Here is a 7,246-nt window from a genome sequence, read left to right on the forward strand (position 1 = left end):
AAAGTTTACAGCACCTGGTATTCCCAGGCGGTCTCCCATCCAAGTACTAACCAGGCCCAAACCTGCTTAGCTTCTGAGATCAGACGAGATCAGGCATCGCCAGGTTGGTATGGCCGTAAGCGAAGACTGCTGCAAAGAGAGGGCTATTTAAAGAACAGCCAATCTAATCGCCAGTACTTTATATAAGTAGGAAAGATAACCCAAAAGCTTAAATCAAGCAATCAATCACCTTTATTTATATAGTGCTTTAAACAAAATACATTGCGTCAAAGCACTGAACAACATTCATTTGGAAAACAGTGTCTCAATAATGCAAAATGATAGTTAAAGGCAGTTCATCATTGAATTCAGTTATGTCATCTCCGTTCAGTTGAAATAGTGTCTGTTTTTATTTGCAATCAAGTCAATGATATCGCTGTAGATGAAGTGACCCCAACTAAGCAAGCCAGAGGCGACAGCGGCAAGGAACCGAAACTCCATCGGTGACAGAATGGAGAAAAAAACCTTGGGAGAAACCAGGCTCAGTTGGGGGGTCAGTTCTCCTCTGACCAGACGAAAACCAGTAGTTCAATTCCAGGCTGCAGCAAAGTCAGATTGTGCAGAAGAATCATCTGTTTCCTTTTTTAAAGCACCTGGTATTCCTAGGCAGTCTCTCATCAAAGTGCTAACCAGACCTAAACCTGCTAAGATTCAGAGATCGGGCATTGACTCTTTTTTTTTTTTTTTTTTTTTTAATGAAAGATTATTATATAATTCGTGAAATTTTCCAAAGAGATTAAAGCACCTGGTATTCCCAGGCATTCTCTCATCAAAGTGCTAACCAGACCTAAACCTGCTAAGATTCAGAGATCGGGCATTGACTCTATTTTTTGGCAAAATTATTATATACTAAGTGAAAAATGTCCAAAAAGCTTACAGCACCTGGTATTCCCAGGCAGTCTCCCATCCATGTACTAACCAGGCCCAAACCTGCTAATATTCAGAGATCGGGCATTGACTCTATTTTTTGGCAAAATTATTATATACTAAGTGAAAAATGTCCAAATAGCTTACAGCACCTGGCATTCCCAGGCGGTCTCCCATCAAAGTACTAACCAGGCCCAAACCTGCTTAGCTTCCGAGATCAGACGAGATCGGGCATCGCCAGGTTGGTATGGCCGTAAGCGAAGACTGCTGCAAAGAGAGGGCTATTTAAAGACCAGCCAATCTAATCACCAGTACATTATATAAGTAGGAAAGAAAACCCAAAAGTTTAAAGCACCTGGTATTCTTAGGCAGTCTCTCATCAAAGTGCTAACCAGACCTAAACCTGCTAAGATTCAGAGATCGGGCATAGACTCAATTTTTTTTTTTTTTTTTTAATGAAAGATTATTATATAATTCGTGAAATTTTCCAAAAAGATTAAAGCACCTGGTATTCCTAGGCAGTCTCCCATCCATGTACTAACCAGGCCCAAACCTGTTAATATTTAGAGATCGGGCATTGACTCTATTTTTTGGCAAAATTATTATATACTAAGTGAAAAATGTCCAAAAAGCTTACAGCACCTGGTATTCCCAGGCGGTCTCCCATCCAAGTACTAACCAGGCCCAAACCTGCTAATATTCAAAGATCGGGCATTGACTCTATTTTTTGGCAAAATTATTATATACTAAGTGAAAAATGTCCAAAAAGCTTACAGCACCTGGTATTCCCAGGCGGTCTCCCATCCAAGTACTAACCAGGCCCAAACCTGCTTAGCTTCCGAGATCAGACGAGATCGGGCATAGCCAGGTTGGTATGGCCGTAAGCTAAGACTGCTGCAAAGAGAGGGCTATTTAAAGTTCAGCCAATCTAATCGCCAGTACATTATATAAGTAAGAAAGAAAACCCAAAAGCTTAAAGCACCTGGTATTCCTAGGCAGTCTCTCATCAAAGTACTAACCAGACCTAAACCTGCTAAGATTCAGAGATCGGGCATTGACTCTATTTTTTGGCAAAATTATTATATACTAAGTGAAAAATGTCCAAAAAGCTTACAGCACCTGGCATTCCCAGGCGGTCTCCCATCCAAGTACTAACCAGGCCCAAACCTGCTTAGCTTCCGAGATCAGACGAGATCGGGCATAGCCAGGTTGGTATGGCCGTAAGCGAAGACTGCTGCAAAGAGAGGGCTATTTAAAGACCAGCCAATCTAATCGCCAGTACATTATATAAATAGGAAAGAAAACCCAAAAGCTTAAAGCACCTGGTATTCCTAGGCAGTCTCTCATCAAAGTGCTAACCAGACCTAAACCTGCTAAGATTCAGAGATCGGGCATTGAATCTTTTTTTTTTTTAATGAAAGATTATTATATAATTCGTGAAATTTTCCAAAAAGATTAAAGCACCTGGTATTCCTAGGCAGTCTCCCATCCATGTACTAACCAGGCCCAAACCTGTTAATATTTAGAGATCGGGCATTGACTCTATTTTTTGGCAAAATTATTATATATTAAGTGAAAAATGTCCAAAAAGCTTACAGCACCTGGTATTCCCAGGCGGTCTCCCATCCAAGTACTAACCAGGCACAAACCTGCTTAGCTTCCGAGATCAGACGAGATCGGGCATAGCCAGGTTGGTATGGCCGTAAGCGAAGACTGCTGCAAAGAGAGGGCTATTTAAAGACCAGCCAATCTAATCGCCAGTACATTATATAAGTAGGAAAGAAAACCCAAAAGCTTAAAGCACCTGGTATTCCTAGGCAGTCTCTCATCAAAGTGCTAACCAGACCTAAACCTGCTAAGATTCAGAGATCGGGCATTGACTCTTTTTTTTTTTTAATGACTGATTATTATATAATTCATGAAATTTTCCAAAGAGATTAAAGCACCTGGTATTCCCAGGCAGTCTCCCATCCATGTACTAACCAGGCCCAAACCTGTTAATATTCAGAGATCGGGCATTGACTCTATTTTTTGGCAAAATTATTATATACTAAGTGAAAAATGTCCAAAAAGCTTACAGCACCTGGTATTCCCAGGCGGTCTCCCATCCAAGTACTAACCAGGCCCAAACCTGCTTAGCTTCCGAGATCAGACGAGATCAGGCATAGCCAGGTTGGTATGGCCGTAAGCGAAGACTGCTGCAAAGAGAGGGCTATTTAAAGACCAGCCAATCTAATCGCCAGTACATTATATAAGTAGGAAAGAAAACCCAAAAGCTTAAAGCACCTGGTAATTCTAGGCAGTCTCTCATCAAAGTGCTAACCAGACCTAAACCTGCTAAGATTCAGAGATCGGGCATTGACTCTATTTTTTGGCAAAATTATTATATACTAAGTGAAAAATGTCCAAAAAGCTTACAGCACCTGGTATTCCCAGGCAGTCTCCCATCCATGTACTAACCAGGCCCAAACCTGCTAATATTCAGAGATCGGGCATTGACTCTATTTTTTTGGCAAAATTATTATATACTAAGTGAAAAATGTCCAAAAAGCTTACAGCACCTGGTATTCCCAGGCGGTCTCCCATCCAAGTACTAACCAGGCCCAAACCTGCTTAGCTTCCGAGATCAGACGAGATCGGGCATCGCCAGGTTGGTATGGCCGTAAGCGAAGACTGCTGCAAAGAGAGGGCTATTTAAAGAACAGCCAATCTTATCGCCAGTACATTATATAAGTAGGAAAGAAAACCCAAAAGCTTAAATCAATCAATCAATCACCTTTATTTATATAGTGCTTTAAACAAATACATTGCGTCAAAGCACTGAACAACATTAATTTGGAAAACAGTGTCTCAATAATGCAAAATGATAGTTAAAGGCAGTTCATCATTGGATTCAGTTATGTCATCTCTGTTCAGTTGAAATAGTGTCTGTTTTTATTTGCAATCAAGTCAATGATATCGCTGTAGATGAAGTGACCCCAACTAAGCAAGCCAGAGGCGACAGCGGCAAGGAACCGAAACTCCATCGGTGACAGAATGGAGAAAAAAAACCTTGGGAGAAACCAGGCTCAGTTGGGGGGTCAGTTCTCCTCTGACCAGACGAAAACCAGTAGTTCAATTCCAGGCTGCAGCAAAGTCAGATTGTGCAGAAGAATCATCTGTTTCCTGTTTTAAAGCACCTGGTATTCCTAGGCAGTCTCTCATCAAAGTGCTAACCAGACCCTAAACCTGCTAATATTCAGAGATCGGGCATTGACTCTATTTTTTGGCAAAATTATTATATACTAAGTGAAAAATGTCCAAAAAGCTTACAGCACCTGGTATTCCCAGGCGGTCTCCCATCCAAGTACTAACCAGGCCCAAACCTGCTAATATTCAAAGATCGGGCATTGACTCTATTTTTTGGCAAAATTATTATATACTAAGTGAAAAATGTCCAAAAAGCTTACAGCACCTGGTATTCCCAGGCGGTCTCCCATCCAAGTACTAACCAGGCCCAAACCTGCTTAGCTTCCGAGATCAGACGAGATCGGGCATAGCCAGGTTGGTATGGCCATAAGCGAAGACTGCTGCAAAGAGAGGGCTATTTAAAGACCAGCCAATCTAATCGCCAGTACATTATATAAGTAGGAAAGAAAACCCAAAAGTTTAAAGCACCTGGTATTCTTAGGCAGTCTCTCATCAAAGTGCTAACCAGACCTAAACCTGCTAAGATTCAGAGATCGGGCATAGACTCAATTTTTTTTTTTTTTTTTTTTAATGAAAGATTATTATATAATTCGTGAAATTTTCCAAAAAGATTAAAGCACCTGGTATTCCTAGGCAGTCTCCCATCCATGTACTAACCAGGCCCAAACCTGTTAATATTTAGAGATCGGGCATTGACTCTATTTTTTGGCAAAATTATTATATATTAAGTGAAAAAATGTCCAAAAAGCTTACAGCACCTGGTATTCCCAGGCGGTCTCCCATCCAAGTACTAACCAGGCACAAACCTGCTTAGCTTCCGAGATCAGACGAGATCGGGAATAGCCAGGTTGGTATGGCCGTAAGCGAAGACTGCTGCAAAGAGAGGGCTATTTAAAGACCAGCCAATCTAATCGCCAGTACATTATATAAGTAGGAAAGAAAACCCAAAAGCTTAAAGCACCTGGTATTCCTAGGCAGTCTCTCATCAAAGTGCTAACCAGACCTAAACCTGCTAAGATTCAGAGATCGGGCATTGACTCTTTTTTTTTTTTTAATGACTGATTATTATATAATTCATGAAATTTTCCAAAGAGATTTAAAGCACCTGGTATTCCCAGGCAGTCTCCCAACCATGTACTAACCAGGCCCAAACCTGCTAATATTCAAAGATCGGGCATTGACTTCTATTTTTTGGCAAAATTATTATATACTAAGTGAAAAAATGTCCAAAAAAGCTTACAGCACTGGTATTCCCAGGCGGTCTCCCATCAAGTACTAACAGGCCCAAACCTGCTTAGCTTCCGAGATCAGACGAGATCGGGCATAGCCAGGTTGGTATGGCCGCAAGCTAAGACTGCTGCAAAGAGAGGGCTATTTAAAGACCAGCCAATCTAATCGCCAGTACATTATATAAGTAGGAAAGAAAACCCAAAAGTTTAAAGCACCTGGTATTCCTAGGCAGTCTCTCATCAAAGTGCTAACCAGACCTAAACTGCTAAGATTCAGAGATCGGGCATAGACTCAATTTTTTTTTTTTTTTTTTTTTTTTTTTATGAAAGATTATTATATAATCCGGAAATTTTCCAAACAGATTAAAGCACCTGGTATTCCCAGGCAGTCTCCCATCCATGTACTAACCAGGCCCAAACCTGCTAATATTCAGAGATCGGGCATTGACTCTATTTTTTGGCAAAATTATTATATACTAAGTGAAAAATGTCCAAAAAGCTTACAGCACCTGGTATTCCCAGGCGGTCTCCCATCCAAGTACTAACCAGGCCCAAACCTGCTAATATTCAAAGATCGGGCATTGACTCTATTTTTGGCAAAATTATTATATACTAAGTGAAAAATGTCCAAAAAGCTTACAGCACCTGGTATTCCCAGGCGGTCTCCATCCAAGTACTAACCAGGCCCAAACCTGCTTAGCTTCCGAGATCAGACGAGATCGGGCATAGCCAGGTTGGTATGGCCGTAAGCGAAGACTGCTGCAAAGAGAGGGCTATTTAAAGACCAGCCAATCTAATCGCCAGTTACATTATATAAGTAGGAAAGAAAACCCCAAAAGTTTAAAGCACCTGGTATTCTAGCAGTCCTCATCAAAGTGCTTAACCAGACCTAAACCTGCTAAGATTCAGAGATCGGGCATTGACTCTTTTTTTTTTTTTTTTTTTTTTTTTTTAATGAAAGATTATTATATAATTCGTGAAAATTTTCCAAAGAGATTAAAGCACCTGTATTCCCAGGCAGTCTCCCATCCATGTACTAACCAAGGCCCAAACCTGCTTAATATTCAGAGATCGGGCATTGATCTCTATTTTTTTGGCAAAATTATTATTATACTAAGTGGAAAAATGTCCAAAAGCTTTAACGGCACCTGGTATTTCCCAAGGCGGGTCCTCCCATCCAAGTACGTAACCAGGGCCAAACCTGGCTAGCTTCTGAGATCAGACGGGACCGGGCATCGCCAAGGGTTGGTATGGCCGTGAAGCCGAAGACTGCCTGCTCAAGGAGAGGCGCTATTAAAGAACAAGCCAATCTAATCGCCAGTACTTTATATAAGTAGGAAAGAAAACCCAAAAGCTTAAATCAATCAATCAATCACCTTTATTTATATAGTGCTTTAACACAAAATACATTGCGTCAAAGACACTGAACAACATTCATTTGGAAAACAGTGTCTCAATAATGCAAAATGAATAGTTAAAGGCAGTTCATCATTGAATCAGTTATGTCATCTCTGTTCAGTTGAAATAGTGTCTGTTTATTTGCAATCAAGTCAATGATAATCGCTGTTAGATGAAGTGACCCCAACTAAGCAAGCCAGAGGCGACAGCGCAAGGACACCGAAACTCCATCGGTGACAGAATGGAGAAAAAACCTTGGGAGAAACCAGGCTCAGTTGGGGGGTCAGTTCTCCTCTGACCAACGAAAACCAGTAGTTCAATTCCAGGCTGCAGCAAAAGTCAGATTGTGCAGAAGAATCATCTGTTTCCTGTTAAAGCACCTGGTATTCCTAGGCAGTCTCTCATCAAAGTGCTAACCAGAACCTAAACCTGCTAAGATTCAAGATCGGGCATTGACTTTTTTTTTTTTTTTTTTTTTTTTAATGAAAGATTATTATATAATTCGTGAAATTTTCCAAAGAGAT

General features: G+C 40.8%; 10 non-coding genes and 1 pseudogene across 10 annotated transcripts; all 11 read right to left on the bottom strand.

The window, feature by feature from the left end:
• Window positions 1–2: 2 nt before the first annotated feature.
• Window positions 3–121, bottom strand: LOC113102111 (5S ribosomal RNA). The gene has a single exon (XR_003290639.1). It is a non-coding gene; the product is annotated as a 5S ribosomal RNA (ribosomal RNA).
• Window positions 122–1,046: 925 nt separating this feature from the next.
• Window positions 1,047–1,165, bottom strand: LOC113102104 (5S ribosomal RNA). The gene has a single exon (XR_003290632.1). It is a non-coding gene; the product is annotated as a 5S ribosomal RNA (ribosomal RNA).
• A 508-nt stretch (window positions 1,166–1,673) lies between these two features.
• LOC113102174 (5S ribosomal RNA) lies at window positions 1,674–1,792 on the bottom strand. Its single transcript, XR_003290696.1, has one exon. It is a non-coding gene; the product is annotated as a 5S ribosomal RNA (ribosomal RNA).
• Window positions 1,793–2,013: 221 nt separating this feature from the next.
• LOC113102184 (5S ribosomal RNA) lies at window positions 2,014–2,132 on the bottom strand. Its single transcript, XR_003290705.1, has one exon. It is a non-coding gene; the product is annotated as a 5S ribosomal RNA (ribosomal RNA).
• A 363-nt stretch (window positions 2,133–2,495) lies between these two features.
• LOC113102122 (5S ribosomal RNA) lies at window positions 2,496–2,614 on the bottom strand. The gene has a single exon (XR_003290650.1). It is a non-coding gene; the product is annotated as a 5S ribosomal RNA (ribosomal RNA).
• Window positions 2,615–2,977: 363 nt separating this feature from the next.
• LOC113102197 (5S ribosomal RNA) lies at window positions 2,978–3,096 on the bottom strand. The gene has a single exon (XR_003290717.1). It is a non-coding gene; the product is annotated as a 5S ribosomal RNA (ribosomal RNA).
• Window positions 3,097–3,455: 359 nt separating this feature from the next.
• On the bottom strand, window positions 3,456–3,574 carry LOC113102180 (5S ribosomal RNA). Its single transcript, XR_003290701.1, has one exon. It is a non-coding gene; the product is annotated as a 5S ribosomal RNA (ribosomal RNA).
• Window positions 3,575–4,348: 774 nt separating this feature from the next.
• LOC113102182 (5S ribosomal RNA) lies at window positions 4,349–4,467 on the bottom strand. Its single transcript, XR_003290703.1, has one exon. It is a non-coding gene; the product is annotated as a 5S ribosomal RNA (ribosomal RNA).
• A 374-nt stretch (window positions 4,468–4,841) lies between these two features.
• LOC113102124 (5S ribosomal RNA) lies at window positions 4,842–4,960 on the bottom strand. The gene has a single exon (XR_003290652.1). It is a non-coding gene; the product is annotated as a 5S ribosomal RNA (ribosomal RNA).
• Window positions 4,961–5,328: 368 nt separating this feature from the next.
• On the bottom strand, window positions 5,329–5,444 carry LOC113102149 (uncharacterized; annotated as a pseudogene).
• A 513-nt stretch (window positions 5,445–5,957) lies between these two features.
• Window positions 5,958–6,075, bottom strand: LOC113102130 (5S ribosomal RNA). The gene has a single exon (XR_003290658.1). It is a non-coding gene; the product is annotated as a 5S ribosomal RNA (ribosomal RNA).
• Window positions 6,076–7,246: the final 1,171 nt, after the last annotated feature.

This window comes from Carassius auratus, unplaced genomic scaffold (assembly GCF_003368295.1).
Source record: "Carassius auratus strain Wakin unplaced genomic scaffold, ASM336829v1 scaf_tig00217692, whole genome shotgun sequence".
In the NCBI taxonomy this organism is placed as follows: domain Eukaryota; kingdom Metazoa; phylum Chordata; class Actinopteri; order Cypriniformes; family Cyprinidae; genus Carassius; species Carassius auratus.